Source organism: Mauremys reevesii, linkage group 12 (genome assembly GCF_016161935.1).
Source record: "Mauremys reevesii isolate NIE-2019 linkage group 12, ASM1616193v1, whole genome shotgun sequence".
Lineage (NCBI taxonomy): Eukaryota > Metazoa > Chordata > Testudines > Geoemydidae > Mauremys > Mauremys reevesii.
In genome coordinates, this window is record NC_052634.1 from 29,549,083 (window position 1) to 29,571,625 (window position 22,543).

Sequence of the window (22,543 nt, forward strand, 5' to 3'; positions counted from 1 at the left end):
CCACAAGTTTGGCCCTTGTGTTTCTACCACACTTTTCCTCTCTTGCCCACATGGCAGAAAGAGTGTCGGGGCCAGGTTTCATAGTGGGGAAGGCAGGGAGAGCGGGATCTCCCTCCCACGAGGCTGGAGCCGAGCACTGCGCACACCTCTCCACCTGGAGGGCTCGGACAGAGCGGCTGGGTGCTGACAGCCCCAATGGAAGGCTTAAAGCCACAGAGGCAGCGAGGAGCAGGGCAGAGGAGGGAGAACCATGCCTATGCATGGCCCAGCAGACAGCCACAGAGACACCCAGCCAGGCTGCTCCCTGCTCCCTGGCATGCCAGACACTGAAAACCACCACAGCCAACTGCTGATGCTCTGTGGCCAACATCAGAAGATGGCATGGTAGGAAAGCAGGGCCAGCCCCTGGTGGGGCCTCTGGCTGGACCACTCAAGGTGCTCACTTTGGCAGTGGGGCAGGAGATTTTACCCCAAGGCTTTTCCCCAGCTGGCGAGAAGCAGAGAAACACCCAGGCTCCCCAGGTGCTATGTAGCAAGTACCCTCCAGCACAGGGACAGGCGCACACTTGGAAGAGGAAACTGCTCCACACGCTGGCCGGGCAGCCGCCCATTTCTTTAACCCAAGTCAGGAAGGGCAAAGGCGGGACTGGACTTACCTGGGGCTCATGCCCCAGCCTTTGTGACCTTAACTAACTCCTTCCCGGGGCTCTAGCTGAAGCCAGAGCATTGGCCTGAGCAGCCAGAAGAGGTTCCAGCCCTGAAGGGAGCAGGACTTTCAGCTCAAAGGTAAAATCGCACAAGCCACAACCACGAAGGGACTTGAACCCTCAATCGCCTGATCAGAGTCAGACGCCTTATCCATTAGGCCACGTGGTCACAGAACAAACCCTTTCCAGGCACTTATTTGGAAAGGCAGACACTGTGTTTCTCAGGTCCTCTGCTGAGTGGGGCCGAGACTCTGGGCACAAGAAGTCGAGTTCCCAGTGAAATGTGAGACAATTCTCTGGAGCCAGGTACAGGACTCTGGCAGGAAGGCTCCAGGCATGAGGGATTGGGGTGCAGCAGACAGACCAGCTATCTAGGTGCTTAGATTTGGTCTCACTGAGAGAAGGAGGAATCCTGCTGACAGGCAGTGGCTGTGGAGAAAAAGTGGGATGTCCAGGCTGCTCAGGTCTCCTTCTTCCCAGCTCCTCATCTGGCTGAGCTTCTCCAGCAGCCTGGACAAGTCCTCTGCATGCTCAGCAAATAGCCCAGAGCCATTGCTGCCCAAACCTGTGCTGGGGGTGAGCGTCTGTCTTCCCTGTCCCATCTGCGCTAGAGCAGACCACTAGATGAGAGAGACAGTCAACAACTATTAAGGCTAAGATTATATAAAGGGGTCACAGAATCTGTGACTGTCAGAGATCTCAGTGACATTTTCCGCCTCAGCCTGGGGCAGCAAGACTGGAGCTGTCGGCGGTGGGGCCCCACAGCTATTAGCCACCAGTGTCGGAAGGGCTCCCACAGGCCCATGCCACCACAGATGGACCCCACAGCTCTCAGCTACTGTGAGTGGATCCCAGAGCTCCCAGGTACCACATGTGACAGGGGACCCTGGGCTCCCAGTCGGTGACTGCGTTATAAGTCCGGTCAGCGTGCTGCGGGGCTCAGGCAGGCTGGTCCCTACGTGTCCTAGGGCACCGCACTGCGCCTGGAAGTGGCCAGTAGGTCCCCCTGCTGCACCGCTGACCAGGAGCCGCCCGAGGTAAGTCTGCACCCCAACCCCTGCCCCAGCCCTGAGCCCCCAGACCCAGAGCCCCTCTTGCACCCCAGGCCCTCACCCCTCTGCACTTCAACCTCCTGCCCCAGCCCAGAGCTTCCTCACACCTGGAACCCCTCATCCCTGCCCCACCCCAGGCCATCACCCCGTCCTGGACCCCAACCCCTGCCTCAACCCACAGCCCCTCCTGCACTCTGAATCCCTCGGCCCCACCCTGCAGGCTGGGCCCCTCCTCACCCCAAACCCCTCATCTCCCCACAGCTCCGCAGGCGGGCCCTGGGGCTCCCAGCAGCCATGGGTGGCCGGGAGCCCCACAACCCACCCACTGCCTATGGACCCTGCAGCTCCTGAGCGGACGCCAGACTCCCAGCTGCGGATGGACCCAGGATTTCCCAGCAGGCCTTGATGGCGGGAGGACCCCGCAGCCCACGTCATTGCTCACAGACCCTGCAGCGCCGCAGCCCGGGAGCTCCCGGCCGCCCGGGCAGGAGAGGCCCGGCGCTCAGACACCGCAGGCAGAGCCCGGAGCTCCCAGTCACCGGGGTGAGGAGGGCGCAGCCCAGGAGCTCCCAGCCGCCCGGGCAGGAGAGGAGCCCCAGCGCTCAGACACCGCAGGCAGAGCCCGGAGCTCCCAGTCACCGGGGGTGAGGGAGCCGCAGCCCAGGGCTCCCGGCCGCCCGGGCAGGAGGAGCCCCAGCGCTCAGACACGCAGAGCGGGCCGGAGCTCCCAGTCACCGGGGGTGAGGAGCCGCAGCCCGGAGCTCCCGGCGCCCGGGCAGGAGAGGAGCCCCAGCGCCCAGACACCGCAGGCAGAGCCAGGCTCCAGTCACCGGGGTGAGGAGGAGCCGCAGCCCGGAGCTCCCGGCCGCCCGGGCAGGAGAGGAGCCCCGGCGCTCAGACACCGCAGGCAGGCCAGGAGCTCCCAGTCACGGGGTGAGGAGAAGCCGCAGCCCAGGAGCTCCCGGCCGCCCGGGCAGGAGAGGAGCCCCAGCGCTCAGACACGCAGGCAGAGCCAGGGCTCCCAGTCACCGGGGTGAGGAGGGCCGCAGCCCAGGAGCTCCCGGCCGCCCGGGCAGGAGGAGCCCCGGCGCTCAGACACCGCAGGCAGAGCCCGGAGCTCCCAGTCACCGGGCAGGGGTGAGGAGAAGCCGCAGCCCCAGGGCTCCCAGCCAGGAGAGGAGCCCCGGCGCCCAGACACCGCAGGCAGGCCCGGAGCTCCCAGTCACCGGGGGTGAGGAGGGCCGCAGCCCGGGAGCTCCCCGCCCAGGCAGGAGAGGAGCCCCGGCGCTCCAGACACCGCAGGCAGAGCCGGAGCTCCCAGTCACCGGGCGGGGTGAGGAGAAGCCGCAGCCCCGGGAGCTCCAGCCGCCCGGGCAGAGGAGCCCCGGCGCTCAGACACCGCAGGCAGAGCCGGGAGCTCCCAGTCACCGGGGTGAGGAGGAGCCGCAGCCCAGGAGCTCCCGGCCGCCCCAGGCAGGAGGAGCCCCAGCGCTCAGACACCGCAGGCAGAGCCCGGAGCTCCCAGTCACCGGGCGGGGTGAGGAGGAGCCGCAGCCCCGGCCTGTGCAGAGTGGCCCGCAGCTCCCAGCCGCCGCGGGCAGGCGGACGCCAGAGCCCCCGCTGCCATCAGGACCCCGCATCGCTGTCAGACAATGTCACCAATGGGAGATGAGCCCGTCAGAACGTCAGTTGGGGAGGGCCCAATGGGAACCAGCTTTCAGAAACCCGCCCCGCACGAGGGCCAATGGGAGATCAGCTATCAAAAAACACTAGGCAGGCCAGCACCAGCCAATCAGGAACCAGCCCTCATCTCAAGAACAGCCCCACCCCCACTTATCCTATGCCCCACAGCAGCACCCAGCACCAGGTGGCTTGTGTTGCGCCCCACAGCAACCCCCAAAGCAGAGTCTCAATTCCCCTCCTCCACCGCTGCTCTTCATTAGGTAACGAGAACGGCACCCAAAAAGGGGGAAACACTTTTTGCTTTCCACAGCCAACCTCCTCCCCCCCTCCGCAGCCCCTTCCCCATGTCTGGCCACACGCTCCCAGCTCAGGGTGACCACACACCCCGTCGGGGCAGGCTCTGCTCAGCCCGGCTCCCCACAGCCTGCACTAAACATGTGGGGCCCAACCGCAAAACGTACTCATATTTTACCCCAATGGCCCCAAACTGCCGCTTTTAATATATGCAAATAAGGTGCTGCCACACTCAGGCCACGCCCCAGCTCTCAGTGGAGCCACCCGGCAGAGAACCAGGTGATATTTAAATTAGCCAGGACGTCGCTCAGTCATTGCCCTCTGCTCCCAGCAGGTGGCGCCGGAGAGCTCGAGCTCGCTCCTTCCCTTTCTCGCGTCCGCTGGCCCCGCGTTAAAACGCACCAACCAGGGCAGGAGTGCGGAGCTGCTCCAGGGTGACCAGATGTCCCATGTTTATAGGGACAGTCCAGTCTGGCTGGACTTTTTCTTATATAGAACCTATTACCCCCACCCCGTCCTGTTTTCCACAGTTTCTTCAATGTCACCCTATGGGGCAGCTCTGTGGGACGGACTTGCACACAGGAGCCATCAGCGGATCTGCGTGCCTGGGAAGCTACGTCCCTCCAGAGGCGCTTGGGAAGCCAAAGGGGCCGTGGGTGAGTTTGTGATGAGGTGAGTGTGAAGTGTGGAAGGGGAGGGTGGCAAGAGGAGGTTTTGAGAGGAAAAAGGTGCTGCTGAGCTGGTAGGGAGGGCAAGATCCCAGGCGGGTGTTGTGTGCGGAGCTGTGTAGGCCCGGAAGGCGTCCTGCTGGGCAGGGCAGGTGAGAGGGCCAGGGCTTTTCCCAGGGCTGTTGCTGCGGCCAAAGCCTTTGGGAAGCAGAAGAGGGCCAGGGTGCTGTTGCCTGCTGGGGCCCATGCGACGATGTAGGTGTCGCTGACCATGGCTGGTCTGTGGGAGCTGGGGCCCCTCCTGTGCCCCTTTCCTCATTAGTATAGTGGTGAGTATCCCTGCCTGTCACGCTGGAGACCGGGGTTTGATTCCCTGATGGGAGGTGACTCCTTTTGAAGGGGACAAAGAAATCCCTGGCCTGCCCGCCACATGCCTTGCATTCTCCTTGACAGCCACTTCCCTTCGCACCCGCACTGATGACTTTCACCTCCAGAGAGACAGTTACCTCGCAGGACACGCTCGCCCTAGCCAAAGCCTCCCGGGGCCTGCACGTGGGGCACGTTTCAGAGCGGCAAAGGAAATAGGCTGGCCAGGGCCATGAGGACAATGGCCCAGACAAACGGGGAGGACTTGGTCCAGGGTGGAGAAGACAGAAAAAGGGACAGGCATGGGATTGGCTTCCTGTCTTTTCCTTTGCTCAGCATTTGACCTGTGACTGTAATGGGAGACTTGAGAAAGACCTGTGGCCGCCAGCGAGGTAGGTGGCCGCCCGGAGCGCAGAGCTGAGCATTTTCCAGTGGGCTGCTGCCTGCACCCCAGCGCCTGGCCATGATTGTATAGTGGTTAGTACTCAACACTGTGGCAGCAACCTCAGTTCAAATCCACGTCCTGGTATTGCTTTTTGGTGGGGAGGGCTATCCTGCAGCACGCCTCGTGGCTCAGTCTGATGGCGTCCGTTTGCGAGAGCCATCAGCCGGTCCACTCAGCACTGCTATTGTAAGTCCTGTGCACTAACCCATTGCACCTCTGGTGCCCACCTGAGTCTTGTCTCCTTGATTCATGGATGGATTAGGAGTTGAGGGTTGCATTAGCTAAAACAAATCCATATTAATGGCTGCAGAATTGCAGCAGCAGAGTGGGAGTCTCCTTCCATGTGATAGAGCTGGTTCCCCCTTCCGTTGTTGAGGAAGGTTGGTGCTGAGCCCACCCGGTGCTGGAACATCCCATGGGTGAGATTAACAAGACTCTTGAGAAGAGAAGAGAAGAGAAGGAGGAAGTCTTTTCCTCCTGCCTAGCTCCATTGGTCTCCTGTGGCCCTTTCGGCTCTCTGCTCCCCTGTTGGGGAGATGCAGAGACAAGCCCCCATCTGGGTGAGTCACCGAGAGGCTGTGTCCCATGGCGTGTGGGGAGAGGGGAGGGTGGGATGGGGCTCAAGGGAGAAGGTTGTGTGTGACAGTGTGTGGGGAGGGGAGGCGTGTTCCTTAGGATAGAAATGATGGAAAACACAGGGGCAGTGACAGTGAAGCCCGTGTCTGAGTGTTATGACCCTGTGTGGTGCTGCCGTTCACCTTCCCCTCCTATGGGCTCAGCTTTCATTGAATCCAGCATTTTTCACCTGTCCTCACCACAGAGTGTCCCACATGCCTCAGCTACCGAGTGTCCCTCTTAGAGACGCTGAGGACTGGAACTGATTTCAGCTGCTGGACAGCTCTGCTAGAGTCTTTATTCATTTGCACAGGAAAATGCTGAGTGTTTAAATTCATTTCAAGCCCTCTGCCCCATTCAGTGAACTCCTGAACATACTGGAGATGGGTCTGAAATTGATTTTCATTCGAAAAAGTTTTTAAAGGGAATCACTTGGATTGGAACTAGGAACTCATTTCCCTGCAAGGAAACATTCACCCACTAATCTACCCTCACAACAGAGAGTGTCCTGTATAGCCCAGGACAAGAACAGTTTTTAACCTGGGGGTTAGTAAACTTTCTCTCTATACAAACACCACAGTTTACAAACTCCCCACCCCCGCTCTGTGTCACCAGAGCACAGCAACAACTCTCCTTGGAGCACACACAGCTCCCCAGCTCCCTGCCCGTCAGTCTCTCAGCATTGCTCCAATCCCTTAAAGCAGGGTCTCAACCTCAATTTACCTTAGGGCCAGTGCCAGTCCTCAGTCCTCCCAGTGGGCCAATAATGTCACTCATACTGTCCAGAACCCGCCCCCAAAACTCCACCCGCCTAAGGCTCTGGGAGGGAGTTTGGGTGGGGAGGAGGTCTAGGGTGCAGGCGCTGGGCTGGGGATTGGGGTGCAGGAGGGTGTAGGCTCTGGGAGTTTGGGTGCAGAAGGGGTGAGAGACTGGTCTCTGGGAGGGAGTTTGGGTGGGGAGGGTTCTGGGGTGCAGGCTCTGGGATGGGTTTGCAGCGCTGTAACCAGGCGAGTGAGGCACTTGCCTCGGGTGCGCAAATGGAGCGCAGCTCTGCGATCAAGGGCGGCCGGCGGCAGCTCTACCACTGCTGCTTCTTCAGCAGCAATTCAGCAGTGGGTCCTTCCCTCCGAGAGGACTCAGGGACCCGCTGCTGAATTGCCAACGAAGAGATGAATGAAGCGGCGGTGGCAATTCAATGGCAGGTCCTTCCCTCCGACAGGGACTTAGGGACCCCCGCCAAAGAGCCTGGGCCGGCCCTTTCCTCGGGCACAAAAATTCCTTATGCGGCTCTGGGAGTTTGGGTGCTGGGTGCAGGCTCTGGGCTGGGGCAGGGGTAGGGAACAGGAGGAGGGTGGGGTGCAGGCTCTGGGAGGGAGATTAGGGTGGGCGGGAGGGGGTGTGTGGAGGGAGAGGGTGCAGACTGTGGGAGGGAGTTGGGGGCAGGTGTGTGTGGAGGGGGGTGTAGGCTCTGGGGGGAGTCTGGAGGCGGGGGGTGTGTGGGGAGGGGATACAGGCTCTGGGAGGGGGTCGGGCGTGTGGCGCTTACCTGGGGCTCCAAGGCGGGGTGGGCTGGGAGGCCTCCATGCGCTTCTGACCCCAGGCACCATCCCCGCAGTGTCCCATTGGCCGCAGGGGCACTCGGGGCGGGGGCAGCCCGCGGAGGCACAGACCCACCCTGCCCTGCCATGGGAGGGCCGGCAGCCACTGGGCGTGCAGGCTGATGCGGCTCAGCTCCGCTGCACGGAGGGGGCGGCGCCGGGGGGCAGCAGATGGGGCCAAGGGAGTGACCTGGTCCCAAAACTGCTGGAGCCCTACGGGCGAGACCTGGGAACCAGGACTGCCAGCCAGACAAACACCTTTAAGAGGAGGCGTCCCTCTGCCTGTCAAAAACTGATCTTCCTCCTTCAGTTCAGTGACAGCCTGAATTGTTCCTTATCCCGGCAGAGCCAGAGGACTGAAACAGCAACATCAAACCCCTGTGTAGCTCACAGGAATGGACACAAACACTCCCTGGTATCTGAGGAGATGTTCAGCTTTGCCCTTGGTCAACTACAAGGCTAAAGGGAAAGGAGGTGGCGCCAGGTATAAAGAGTGAAACACGACACATCATAGTTATGCCCATGGTGGCTGCAAAATCTTTTGATGTACTTCTTCTTATCAGCAGTGTATTGTTTTCTCTGGAGCCTAGGCCTTGATCAAGAAATTTGTACTTTGCTAAAATAATCGACTGCCCCTGGTGAAGACAATGGACTTGACACCCACTGGGGTGTCCCTACACAGGTACAAGTACTAACAACAGTGGCTGCCTTTTAGCCATAGATTTTAAACAGGGCAATAAATTGAAACAAAGCCCTGTTAAATCATTTCTCAGCCCGAGTCCTTCACCCACATTCCCTAGAGCATTGGGCCACCGTGTGGACGTTTCATTTCTGACCTCAGTTTCACACAGAGACAAAATTTCCTTTGCACAGATCCATAAACAGCAAAACCTCCCTGTGTCTCTGGTCTGAGCCAGGGCATTCGATGCCAGTGAACCTTTTTCTCCTGCAATGATGACGGTCAGACAGAGGGGTCATGGCACTTGCATCCCTGCCAGGGAGATATTGGCTCCGCTCTTTCTTTCTGCTGCTGTTGTTAGTCCATCAAACATCAAGGGTGGAATGCAAGGCTGAGTTCACGCACCGGCCCTCTGAAAAATTTCAGTGCCCCAGAGAAATCCTGCCCCCTGCTATTGGAACGATGTGCTGGAGATTTGACTAGGAAAGGGACTGTCTGAATTGTCAGAGTGGGGAATGAACAACAATCTACAGCAATGTCGTTCACACAAACACACTCTCATGCTGCTCCAACCGGAAGGGAAATGGGCAGGAATTCTCACTGTTCAGCCAAGGACACACTTACACTGATGGGCAGCCGTGAGTGTGTTGGGGAAGCTGGTCTGGGCAAACAATTTGAAGTGACAATTTAGTGAGAACAAAATCATCATGCAGTGAAACAGCTGCATATCAAGTAGTTGTGGCTGAGTGGTTAAAGCAATGGACTAGAAATCTGTTGGGGTCTCCCTGCGCAGGTTCAAATCCTGCCAACTACACAAGCACTGTGCTGCTGCTGTTGTTATTATTGTAGTCTTAGTGCCTGAGCATCCACAGTGCGAACTGGAGATAAATCTAGTTTTACTCTGTCTACACTTAAAACGCTGCTGTGGCACTGCTATAGCACTTTGGAGTAGACAGTGACTGGAGGGATTTTCCCATCCCTGTAATAGCTGCATGGACAGAACAATTCTTCCTTTTCTTTAGCACTATCTAACCCGGGCTTAGGTCACCTTAACTATATGGGTTTGTCGGGGGGTCACACCCTGAGAGACGTCGCTTTGCCAGTTCAGTGCCCAGCGTACACCAGTCCTTAGATCCCTCTGGGTATTTCAATGCAGTCACTGACCTGTGAGAGGAAAACATCAGTTCACAAACACAGAGACTGAATTTCCCACATTTAATCTCGCTGCACTTTCCAGAAAGTCACAAAATTCAATTCATTCTTGCTAGGACAGAGAAAAAATAAGTGATACTAAGTTTTTGGCTTGATTAAATAGAATTAAGTGTTTAATTAATATAGTAAAAATCTGTACTTATTCCTCTAACTAACACCATAGCGTGAAATAGGAACAGAGACAAATCTTGTCAGTGACGACTAATTTCACAAATGATCTTCCCATTATTAATTTCCACATTGCCCCTATTGGAGGTCTGGGCATCTCCAGTGTCATTGCTCTGCGTTCACCTTCCCCTAGAATTATTCTCGGACATTCGACTTCCTCTGCGGCATGGGGCTCAGGTCACTTGCTGGCTTTTGTAGGTGACAAATCTGAGGAACTGTCACAGATTGAAGTGTCACTAGAGGAGGTTTTGGAATTAATTGATAAACTCAACATTAACAAGTCACCGGGACCAGATGGCATTCACCCAAGAGTTCTGAAAGAACTCAAATGTGAAGTTGCGGAACTATTAACCAAGGTGTGTAACCTGTCCTTTAAATCGGCTTCAGTACCCAATGACTGGAAGTTAGCTAATGTAACGCCAATATTTAAAAAGGGCTCTAGGGTTGATCCTGGCAATTACAGACCGGTAAGTCTAACGTCGGTACCGGGCAAATTAGTTGAAACAATAGTAAAGAATAAAATTGTCAGACACATAGAAAAACATAAACTCTTGAGCAATAGTCAACATGGTTTCTGTAAAGGGAAATCGTGTCTTACTAATCTATTAGAGTTCTTTGAAGGGGTCTACAAACATGTGGACAAGGGGGATCCGGTGGACATAGTGTACTTAGATTTCCAGAAAGCCTTTGACAAGGTCCCTCACCAAAGGCTCTTACGTAAATTAAGCTGTCATGGGATAAAAGGGAAGGTCCTTTCATGGATTGAGAACTGGTTAAAGGACAGGGAACAAAGGATAGGAATTAATGGTAAATTCTCAGAATGGAGAGGGGTAACTAGTGGTGTTCCCCAAGGGTCAGTCCTAGGACCAATCCTATTCAATTTATTCATAAATGATCTGGAGAAAGGGGTAAACAGTGAGGTGGCAAAGTTTGCAGATGACACTAAACTTCTCAAGATAGTTAAGACCAAAGCAGATTGTGAAGAACTTCAAAAAGATCTCACAAAACTAAGTGATTGGGCAACAAAATGGCAAATGAAATTTAATGTGGATAAATGTAAAGTAATGCACATTGGAAAAAATAACCCCAACTATACATACAACATGATGGGGGCTAATTTAGCTACAATGAGTCAGGAAAAAGATCTTGGAGTTATCGTGGATAGTTCTCTGAAGATGTCCACGCAATGTGCAGAGGCGGTCAAAAAAGCAAACAGGATGTTAGGAATCATTAAAAGGGGATAGAGAATAAGACTGAGAATATATTATTGCCCTTATATAAATCCATGGTACGCCCACATCTCGAATACTGTGTACAGATGTGGTCTCCTCACCTCAAAAGATATTCTAGCACTAGAAAGGTTCAGAAAGAGCAACTAAAATGATTAGGGGTTTAGAGAGGGTCCCATATGAGGAAAGATTAAAGAGGCTAGGACTCTTCAGTTTGGAAAAGAGGAGACTAAGGGGGGACATGATAGAGGTATATAAAATCATGAGTGATGTTGAGAAAGTGGATAAGGAAAAGTTATTTACTTATTCCCATAATACAAGAACTAGGGGTCACCAAATGAAATTAATAGGCAGCAGGTTTAAAACAAATAAAAGGAAGTTCTTCTTCACGCAGCGCACAGTCAACTTGTGGAACTCCTTACCTGAGGAGGTTGTGAAGGCTAGGACTATAACAATGTTTAAAAGGGGACTGGATAAATTCATGGTGGCTAAGTCCATAAATGGCTATTAGCCAGGATGGGTAAGAATGGTGTCCCTAGCCTCTGTTCGTCAGAGGATGGAGATGGATGGCAGGAGAGAGATCACTTGATCATTGCCTGTTAGGTTCACTCCCTCAGGGGCACCTGGTATTGGCCACTGTCGGTAGACAGATACTGGACTAGATGGACCTTTGGTCTGACCCGGTACGGCCTTTCTTATGTTCTTATGTTAAGATTCCCTGCACCTTGAGGTCTTTAAGCCACAATTTGAGGACTTCAATAACTCAGACATAGGTCAGGGGTTTGTTACAGGAGTGGGTGAGTGAGATTCTGTGGCCTGCATTGTGCAGAAGGTCAGACTAGATGATCATAATGGTCCCTTCTGACCTTAAGTCTATGAATCTATGAATCTAGTCCCAAATTTGGAAAACTGTGCAGTTCAGCATGAGAATAGTGACACCGTCTCCTTCCTGCACCTGCTCTACATTGCTCCACAGCAGCTTCTCCACCTGCAGTCACCCCAGCACGGCAGTGCAACCCCCAGTATTCAGCAGGGGCCCCTGGCAAGGACAGTGGGTGCAGCTAACAGCCCAATGTGCCTGGCAGTGAGGCAGCTGTAAAAAAGCAACCCACCCCCCCAGAAGTACAGAGACTGAATTCCTTAACTTTAACATCATGACCCCCTGTAGAAAGCCACACGTCAGTTGTATTTTCACAGGGAGATGCAAAAATCAAGTGACCAATTTTTAAGTTGAGTAAATAAAGTTGAGGAGATAGTTATTAACCTCACACAAATATACTAAAGATCCCTCAACATAACACCTGAAGGTGAAATATGAACAGAGACAAACCTTGTCAGCAAAGGCTCATTTCCCAAACGATCCTCAAAATGTTACTAATTCCCACCCCTCCTCCACAGGAGTTCTGTGCAGTGTAACTGTTCTGCAGGCAGCTTCCCATTCAATGCTGTTGTGGGACATTCCCAGGCCTGGAAATGTACCAACGACAGAATTTGAAGAGCAAACCTGGCTCCCCGCACCAGGTGGGATTTGAGTGTTTTGTCCCCGTTACTTAGTGTTTGTCAATAGTACAGATGCCATGGGCAGGACTCCAGGCTCTGCTTGAGGGATCCTGGCACAGGGGCTGGTGGGGGAGAAAGGATTGTAGCTTCTGACCTGTGCTCTGGAGAGGAGGTAATAAGTGAAGGGGCATTTCTGGCTCCTCCCCTCCTCAGGGTCCCCAGGGCTGGAATTCTACATTCCCCAGGCCAAATGAGGGGGTGATGCCACTTGGCTAATGAAAACCAGTGCTCCAGGTGAGGTTTGAACTCACAACCTCAGCATAGCTCCTCAGCACTGCCCTATAAGTACTGTGCGCTAACCAATTGCGCCACTGGAGCACCTATTAACTTAGATTCTCTGAGACCCCCCTAGGCTGATAAAGCCAAGGAGTGACCCCAAAACATTCTCAGTGGGGCTGACAGCAGGTAGCGACAAGTGTTGTACTCGGTGGGGTGGATTCTTCTAAAGGGTTCCAGGCCCCATTTGACCCTTTTATTCTTCCCTGTGTAATAACAGAGCTGGTTAAGACTCAATGGAGAGTCTTGCTGCAGACCAACAGATCTGAAATCACTGAGAACCAGCTCTAAGCATTAGTCCTGCTTTGGGACAGTGTCTCTCATGCAAGAAACTGTCCAGTCTGCGCTAGCAGTGAGGCTCCCTCACTAACAGCTGAAATCAGGAAGAGCTGTGTGAAGTGCAGGGCCCCAGGGGTGCCTGAACAGGGGGAAACAACACCCCAGGTGCCCAGAGGAGGAGAGGTGTGTTGGGCTCCAGCCTGGGACTCTTCCTCCCTCCTGCCTAGCCCTGACTGTGAAGCCTGGCCCTGGCCCTCCTTCCTTTAAATGCCATGTGGGCAAGAGGAAGAGTGTTGCAGCTGCAGGGACCAAAGTTATGGACATCAGGTGAAGCAGCAAGAAGCAACCATATGATCAATCCACAGGAATCTCTAGCCAGACTGTTAAGTTCTAGGACCCCAACCTATAGCCAGCCCATTGAACCAGCCAGACCAGAGACTTATCTCTAGTGGGCATCAGTCACCCAGCAGGAGGGAAAAACCTCACTCTAGTTGACCCTGAGAGAAGGTAGCCAAACACATTGAGCTCCAGTGCTTTGTAGCAAAGCAACATATTGCCATGAGGTCCCACTGAGATTTGAACTCAGATTCCAGAGCCCTGAGTGCTGCCCATTACACCATGGGACCTGCTGCTATTTCATTTTCTAGACCCCTGTGACTCTCCGCTGGTTTGCCCTCTGCACTTATTGCTTCCCACCAGCGGCTTCCTCTCGCGGGACTCTCTCCTCCTCCAGTGACTGTGGTCCTGCACTACCGGATCCGTGGGTCCTGCCCTGAGTCCCTGCATCCCCCTGCTTTGTCTCCATTCCCTGCAGGCTGCAAAAATGTCAGGGGAGTCTGCTCCTCCCTTCCCTCGGTGCTCCCACTCATATCAGCCAACTGCAGCCTCATCTCCTGGAACTCGGGCAGCTGTCGCTTGATCCGATCGTACAGTCACACACTGACTCGCTCCCCTGCCTGGATGCTCTTGTGGAAATCCCACAGGTGACACTGCAGGACTTGGCACTGTTGGTTTCTTTAATGTTGTGGTGTTTGCCCCACTGCCACAACAAAGCCGCCAACTCCTCCCTCACCGACTCCCACCAATCCCCCTGGTTGCCATAGAACCCTCTGATGCTTTCCCGTTCTGCCAACACCTCCAGGCTTCGCCCCCCCGCTCCTTTATCTTGCAAGCTCTGGATGTTCAGCTTCCAATATCCTCTGCCCTGGGTCAGGGAATTGCCCACATTGAGCACACGGTGAGAGCTGCGTGATCCGAACTGTCCATTGGCACCACCCTGCACTGGGCTGTCGACGTGCTCTCCTTCACGGAAATCCGGTCAGTGCAACTCCTGGTCTGTCCCCGCAGAAAGGTGTATCCCCTCTGCGGCTGGTGTGAGCTCGGGTCAGAGGAATAGGAGGTTACTGCCCACCCTCCACTGGTTCACTGTGCAGAAACACGTTCTCTAAGCCAACCTCGCTATAGACCTGCACCAGGTAGTGCTCATCATAGAAGAGTTTCCTCTGACAGTCGGGAAAACAGGACCAGCAGTCCTCAGGCCGGTGCAACAATTGAAATCCCCCCCGACACCAAACACCGTGCGGTCTAGAAGAAGGGAGCCAGTTCCTTCATAGAACTTTCCTTTCATGCCTTAACTGGGGACCATACACACTAATATAGCCGTAACCAGTGCCATGGAGCACAAAGCCCACCAGTAATGCCCTCCCTGGTCGGAGCTCCACCACCTTCTGTACTCGCACTGCGAATGTGAAGAACAAGACTCCAATCCCATCATTCTTCCCTGGCCTGGAGGACCAGAGAGATGGGCCCTTCCCCCAATCACCCTCTGCCCATCAAGCTACCCTAGAGTTGTTAATGTGCATTTCCTGAACACCCACCATGTCCAAGCCCAGCTGCTCCAAGACACTGAACATCAAGTGCCTCCTCCTGGGCCCCCAACTCCCTTCCACAGGGCCACTTTCACACATGCCCCTTCCCTGGTACTGCCCTCCCTCAGCTGCACAGAAGAGTTTTCATCCTCTATACCTGCCTGTCACTGCCCAGCACCCCCTCTAGCACTCTCTTCCTGCCATATTGGGTCCACCAATAACTCACTTAGGAGAGACAGCTCCTGTCCCTCATTGTTAAATGTCAGGCCAGCCAATTAGGGGTGGAAGCCCACAGTATCTTTTCCTACTGCAGAGTCCAAGCTCAGGGACTCACCTTGGGTGCAGGGACCACTGTGCTCCCAGAAAACAAGTCACCACTGTGCAAAGAGGGATGAAAGGGCCTGCCAAAGCCTGGGATTGAACCAGGGACCTTTAGAACTTCAGTCTAACGCTCTCCCAACTGAGCTACTTTGGCAGCTGTATGCTAGTATTTTGGCCTGTTGCTTCTCTGTCTGGGATGTTTTGCAGCAGTTGCACACAAAGGACGTCATTGGGAGCGGCCCATGAAGACAAGACTGGCTTTTGCATTCCTGTCTCTGATTGACTTGCTGCCTCACCCTGTTCCTGCCCTAGTGACCTGGTTGACCTGGTGGTGGAAGGGGGCTGGGGGGCTGTGGCGAGGTGAGGAGGTTGAGCTGGACCCTGAGCTAGGCTAGACCCTGGTGGTGAGAGTCTGGCCACCACTTGCCGCCCCCCTCTGTTGTCCTGGCTTCCCCCACTGGGCATCATTTCGGGAGGGAAGTGGGGCTTCTGCCTCCCTCCCGATTTTCACACCGCAGAGTGCGAACAGGAAAGCGAATGGCTGCTCCACATCCCCACGGAGGAACCCGGCGCCCTTAGCTGCTCCCCCTGCTCCCCCCCCCCAGCTATGCTACTGAGTGGAAGCGCCCTGTGCCCATAACACAGAGGTTGATTAATCAAAACCCTCTTCTGCCAGCACCGGGCCTCCTGCTTCTTACACTGGGCCTGCAAGTGAGGCGGCTGGCACAGCACCAAGAGTCTAACCTGTGAGGCAGGAGGCGGCTGGCCCGCAGCCTGCTGGGAGCTCCCAGAAGTTATTAATGGACAGAGACTCCTCAATGCCCTTAGTAACAAGGGCTTGGGGGTCACCGAGGCCAGTAAGGGGGTCACTATGTCAGCCGTGTAACCCTGGGGGTCAGGTCACTGTGCAGCTTTGATCTAGAGCTCGAATCCCAACAACTGACCAGCAGCCCACAGCCTCCCCCTGGGTTTGCCCCACCTGGTTACTCCTTACAGGCTGACCTTACCCCCCTTCCAGCCCCGGATTCGCCCCTAATCATCCTACTTCCGCTCAGAGCCACAGACGTGGAGGTGCTGAAGGAGGGAGGGGTGACGCTAGGGTGGGGTTCTTCTCTAACGATGGCTGGCAGAAAGGTGGTGCTCAGCTCTGTCAGCCACCTGCCCAGGTGCCTCGCTGCCAGGGGATACAGACATTTCTGTAAGGCCATTAAATGGGGTATTTGGCTTTTGAGTGAATGTGAGGAATGTGCAATCATGAGAGGGAATTTCCATCCCTCTTTCCAGTGCTTTTCTTTTTTTAGGGCCCCAGGGGCCTAATGGATAAGGCTTTGGCTTTGGCTTCGGCTTCAGCTTCCTAAGCCAGAGATGGTGGGTTCAAGTCCCATCTGGGGTGAAAAACTCTTTTCGTCTTGTATATTGCAAAGAAGCCTTGGTGTTATTTTCCCCAAGGAAGCTGGGAGACGTTTGAACCCAAAGTACTGGATCTTGGGAGCAAGCCCCCAGAAATGACATCTTCTATGTGACAAATGCTTTCTAAACCCATCAGTAGCAAACACTTAATACTAGTGTTTATCTGAGAATAGAAGGAAGGGGAGTGTTTACTCCAACACCTCAGTGAGTGAAACAGTTAGAAAGAGCAAGGCTGTCCTGAAAGAGAATGGATCTGTCTGGAAACAAAGCAGAACCTGAGAATGAGCAACAGTGTGAAAAGAAGAACTTCAAATGTGTGTTAGGTGTTAGTTAGGTTGGTCTGACAAATTTCAAGAAAATACCAATGCTTGTACACTGATGCGGACACTGGCTGCTTCTGGTGTTTTACTGAGAGTTTATTGAGAAATATTTTTCTTAACTAGGTTATGGAATATTAGGTGGGCTATGAAGGCACCATTCCTCCTGCTTTCGCCCTTGGAGATAACACGGCTACATGGCATGCGGCCAATGCTCACCTTCCAGTCAACTGCTAGAGAAGACAACACAGACAGGGATGGCTGCAGGGCAGACTGGAGCTCCATGGAGTTGGTGGGACCAGGTCTCATCAATGGGAGGTGGCCACCCCAGCATGCACAAGGCTGAGCCAGCAAGTGTGGTGTGTGCTTCACTGTGCCCCTACTCACTGCATGGTGGTGGAGGGCAGTTACTGAGTTCAGTTGGTCTGGCAAATTTAGAGCTTGGCTACAGTTGCAGATGTAGAGCACTGGGAGTTAAACCACAGCAGGAAACCGCTGCCGTGTGTTCACACTGACAGCTGCAAGCGCACTGGAGTGGCCACATTAGCAGCTCTGGCAATGCCACAGAGAGCAGTGCATTGTGGTAGCTATCCCAGTGTGCAAGTGGCTGCAATGTGCTTTTCAAATGGGGGACGGAGGTGGAGTGTGACAGGAGTGTGTTGTGTGTGCGTGGGGGCGACACTGTGTTTGGGGGATTGAGAGTGTGTCAGCATGCTGTCTTGTGTGTTCAGACAGCAGCAGACCCCCGCCCCCCCTACACACTCACAACAGCAGCAGCATTCCACACTAATGGTTGCTTTGTCCCGGAGCAGATAAGCAGCCGGCTGTCAGAAGCGGAGCTTTGAAAGGGGATATCCGCATGCCTGCACCGATTTAAAAACAATGACCGGAGTGGGCACTTGACTTCAGGGAATTATGGGACATTTCCTGAGGCCAAACACAGTGCAGTGATGCAACACATCATCCACACTGATGCCCGGGTATTTCAGCAGGGCTCAGCGAGCTTTATACTTCTCATGGAGGTGGATTACCAGGAGTGCTCCACCTACAGAGCCCAGGTGCTCCATGTGCCTTGCCAGTGTGGACACCTCAGGCGTTAGGGCACCCGGGGCTGCTTTAATGCGTTCTAACTTGCAAGTGTAGCCAAGCCCCTAGACTATGTCACTTGTGTGACTTACTTGGGCTATTGTAATAAATACAATAGACGTGCAATGGTCAGAAATTGCACCAGCAGAGACGTATATTGCAGAAACTGTAAGGAAATTAAGAGTTTAAATTATCCTCCACGTGTCCCACGTCCCACTATAATGAATCCAAGCCACAGGTCACATGGGCAGCAGTATCGGTGTCAGGATGCTACATTGTTAGCACAGTAAATGAAGCTGCAAAATAAATGATGTTTAAATGACCTCACTCTATTTTTTACAATCCTGTGTTAAGAGGTAATAGATACAGATGGACACCAGGCAGGATCGTTTGGAGGATGAAGCCTTTATGCTTCCATCTCCCACCACTGTCAAGTTTTAGCCAATTAGGACAAGTCAGCAAATAAGAACAACCTCAGGTCTCAGTAACTGCTGCAGGTAGCAAAGTCCTACACGGAGCATTTTCTGGCACTACACCTGCACAGCTCTGCTCCCCGGCTCTTCTCAGGCTCCTGCTCTCTCCTTAGCTCCGCCCCACTCTGGCCCAGGCAGTTCCAGCTCCCACGGAGGATGGGACCCCCTGGCCTGGTGACTCCCTCATTACACTGCCTGGCCTGTCAGTGCGGCTAACTTGGAGCTTTGGCCTCTCCCCATTGCCCAGGGGACTGTCAGTCTCAGGGGCCTGATTTCCCATTGGCCCTTCCCCCTTCTACTGGGACTGGGAACTAGCCAACCAAACCCCCCACTAAGCTTTAGTAAGGGGCCAACAGTCCCTTACATGAGCTGGCCCCATGAGGGTCACTGATGGCCAGAGATGGCAGTATGAGCTGGTCCCATGGTGTAATGGGCAGCACTCAGGACTTTGAATCATGCAATCTGAGTTCAAAACTCAGTGGGACCTTGTGGTAAAGCCCTGGAGCTCACACTGCTCCACTTCCCTGTCTCCAGTGCTGCAAGAGCAATTTTTCCCCTCCTGCTGGATGGGTCAGGGCTCTGGAACTGACACTTGAGGTTGGGATTCTCACGGCTTCACCTGGTGCCCACAAGTCTGGCACTTGCCACTGTGCTTGAAGGAAGCAGGGCTGGGCAGGTGGGAGCCCAGCACCTCTCCTCCTCTGGGCACCTAGGCGGAGGCGGCTGGTGCTGACAGCTCCAAGGGAAGGCTTAAAAGCAGCGGAGGCCAGGGCAAGAGGAGGAGAGGACCATGCCTATGTGTGGCCAGCAGACAGCCACAGGGCCAGCCTGCTCCCTGCTGTGCTGAACCCCACTGAAGGCCACCCACAGGCCAGCATGCAGGGCGGCTGCTGATGCTCTGTGGCCAACGTCAGAAGAGGGTAGGAAAGCAGGGCCAGCCCCCATGGTGGGGCCTCTGACCGTTCCCACTCATGGTGCTGACTTTGGAAGTGGAGCCGCCCAGTTTCTTTGGCAAGTCAGGAAGGGCAAAGGCGAGACTGGAAGCACCTGGGGCTTATGCCCCAGCCTTTGTGACGCCCACCCCCCAACTCCTTCCCGGGGCTCTAGCTGCAGCCAGAGCATTGGCCTGAGTGACCAAGAAGAGGTTCCAGCCCTGAAGGGAGCAGGACTTTCAACACAAAGGTAAAACTGCGCAAGCACAACCACCAAGGGACTCTAACCCTCAATCGCCTGATCCAAAGTCAGACGCCTTCTCCATTAGGCCACCTGGTCACACAAGAAAAAATTCTCCAAGTACTTCTTTAGAGAAGACGGACATTGTGTTTCTCAGGTCATCTACTGAGGGGTTGAGACTCTCTGGGCACAAGAAATCGAGTTCCCAGCGACACGTGAGACTTGATTCTCTGGAGCCAGGTGCAGGCCTTTGGCATGGAGGCTCAGGCATGCGGGACTGTGGTGCAGTGGATGGACCGGCTGTCTAGGTACAGAGATTTAGTTGCACTGAGGCACAGGAGGGAGAAGGAATCCCGCTGATGGTCAGTGGCTGTGCAGAAAAAAGGGTGTTGATTCCCCCATCCTAAATGGGCTGGTTGGCTTGACCCTTCTCCCCTCTGCAGAGCGAGGTGGGGACTGCAGCTCACCTTGTGGGGCAGGAGGAACAGGTGCAGGGTGCTGGGCTCCAATGCACCTGGAGGGCAGCTCGGTGCGGTGGGGCAGGGCAGGGCCTGTGGTTTACGTTCTGCGTTGCCTGGTGCTGAGCCACTGCACAATCCCCAGCCACGCCGCACAGCGCGCCCGAGAGGCGGGGGCCAAGCAGATGATCCAGCACGAGGGGGAGAGGAGGGGTGGTTGGGGGGAGGCAAAGCCTTGGGCTGCACTGGGGAGCGCAGAGCAGGGTGACACCCAGGAACCTGCAGCAAAGGGAGGGACAGGTGGGGTGGGTGGATAGACGAGGCAGTGAACCTAAAAGAGGAGTGGGGTCTAATAGTCAGAGCAGGGAGGGGGCTGGGTGCCAGGACCTCTGGGTTCTATCCCTGGCTCTGGGAGCGGAGGGGGGTCTAGAGGTCATAGCAGGGGGACCGGGAGCCAGGACTCCTGGGTTCCATAGTAGTGGCTGATTTTCCTGTGTCTCCTCCCTACAGAGCCCAGCCCAGCCCCCTAGCAGAATCTGACTGGGGGAGGGGGTTGCCCTGCCACTCCAGACTCGTGATTTGAGCCCCTCCCCCCATGGGCTCTGACATCATGGAATCTCCTCCCCCCCAAGACAGAAAGTAGGAGGCCCTCCCGGCATGCGGAGGAAGCTGGTGAGTTTCTTGGGGGTCTCTGGCAGAAGTGACAGCACCCACCAGACACCCACTCATGGTTGCAAGGAGACCCTCCTGCACAGCCCCCTGCTAGGAGGGGCCGGGGGCGCCCAGCCAGGGTCAGGAGGTGAGATGGGGATGCAGTGGCAGGAAGGGTGCAGAGCTGCGGGTGGTGCCAGGTCTGGTGCTGGCTACATGGGGAAAAACCACACTGCTCCCCCGCAATACACACACACACACCCTCCTGGTATTGGGAGGGGAACACGAGAAAGGACAAAAGAAGCAAGAGACAAAGAGAAAGGAGGGAGGAAAAGGTGAAACAAAAAGGACAAACCCTAATGTCCCCAGTGATTCTAAGGGACAAAATCCCAGGTGCAGAATAAAATTCTGCCTCCTTAAGCTCGTGTTTTCCATGCCTAGAATTCAACTGTCACCAGATGGATCAGACTGAACAGGTTTCAAACCTCGAGGAGGCTCTTACCTTCTAAACAGGGACGGCTGTTTTCTAGTAAAATCAGGAAAAGGGGAGGAGAAAACTCGAAAGAGGTTCCTCCTGGCGCTCACGTACGTGAACCCGAATACTCTCTCAGTCCTCAAAGAGAGACCTGGAGAAGGAGACTTGCTGAAGCAAAGCCACAGGGGTCTCTGGGGTTTCCCTGGCCCCTCACCCCTGTCCTGCCTGGCTGATGTCAGCATCTCTCTGTGAGGTCACCACCTCCCCACCACCTTTGACCAATAGTCTGAGGTCTTGCAAAAGGCCTTTGTGATGTCACTGCCACACCCCTCCCTTGCTGTGCTAATGTCCTGCCCCTGGCCAGGCAGTTTGGAGGTTTGAGCTACTCCCTGTGGATCACCCCATTCAAGGAGCGTTCGTTCTAGGAAGCAAGCCGGCTAGACAGGAAAACATCACACGCTGCTCCCAATGCTACACTCAGTTTTTCAGAAATTAGTCGCCTTTATGGCCAGAAGAGACCATTAGAGCATCTAATCTGCCCCCCTGCATATCACAGGCCTCCTGTATGACATAGGAGCTACTTTTGGGGCAAACACATTCCAGAAAGGCATCTAGTCTTCGTTAAATGACATCAGGAGATGGCAAATCCAACACTTTCCTTGGTAGCTTGTTCCTGTGGTGAATCATCCTCGCTGTTGAATATTTGTGCCTTAGTTGTAATATGAATTTGTCTCTTTTCACCTTCCAGCCATTGGGTCTTGTTAGGCCTTTCTCTGCTGGAATAAAGAGCCCTTTAATACCCAATCTTTTCTCTCCATTAAGGCCCTTCAACACTTCATTGAAGTCACCTGCCAATCTTCTTTTGATAAGCTAAACAGGTTGAGCTCGTTCAATAGCTCACTAAAAGGCATTTTTCTCCAGCCCTCAGAACATTTGGTGGCTCTTTGCTGCCCCGGCTCCAATTTCACAACATCTTTTTCAAATGAGGACACCAAAACTGGAGGCTATTCCAATATCGGTCTCACTGATGCCGTGTCACCTCCTGTGACGTTATTGATATAATCTGTAACTGTATAGATCACCGTTCGACCACTGTTCTATATTTGCAGCCAATATGGTAGAAATGTTGTCGTGTAAGGGGTCTATGGAGAGGTTCTGATTGGCTGATTATAATTATGGAACAATGGGATAGAGAAACCTGCATCACTGAAAGTACAGCCATGAAGAAACCACACATCAGCCTTGCCTAGCTGGCAAGAATCAAACCTCCACAGAAAAACCCTATGGTGTCAGCCCAGCTCCTAAGCCCTCTGTCACCACCACTTAACACAGGGCCCTTTCTACACTATGGCTCTGTTCTCACTGAAGGTCATTTCCAATTGCTCAGACCAGCTTCCCCAGCACACTCACTGCTGTGCAGCTCTGTACGTGTGGCCGTGGCTGAACAGCAAGAATTCCTGCCCATTTCCTACTGGCTGGA

The 22,543-nt window shown here is 54.5% G+C and overlaps 3 non-coding genes across 3 annotated transcripts; 1 reads left to right on the forward strand and 2 right to left on the reverse strand.

Moving 5' to 3' along the window:
- The first annotated feature begins 8,839 nt into the window (after positions 1-8,839).
- On the forward strand, positions 8,840-8,921 carry TRNAS-AGA. Its single transcript has one exon. It is a non-coding gene; the product is annotated as a tRNA-Ser (tRNA).
- Positions 8,922-12,502: 3,581 nt separating this feature from the next.
- Positions 12,503-12,594, reverse strand: TRNAI-UAU. Its single transcript is given in 2 exon segments — positions 12,503-12,538; positions 12,557-12,594. It is a non-coding gene; the product is annotated as a tRNA-Ile (tRNA).
- Positions 12,595-15,101: 2,507 nt separating this feature from the next.
- TRNAF-GAA lies at positions 15,102-15,174 on the reverse strand. Its single transcript has one exon. It is a non-coding gene; the product is annotated as a tRNA-Phe (tRNA).
- Between the last annotated feature and the right edge of the window lie 7,369 nt (positions 15,175-22,543).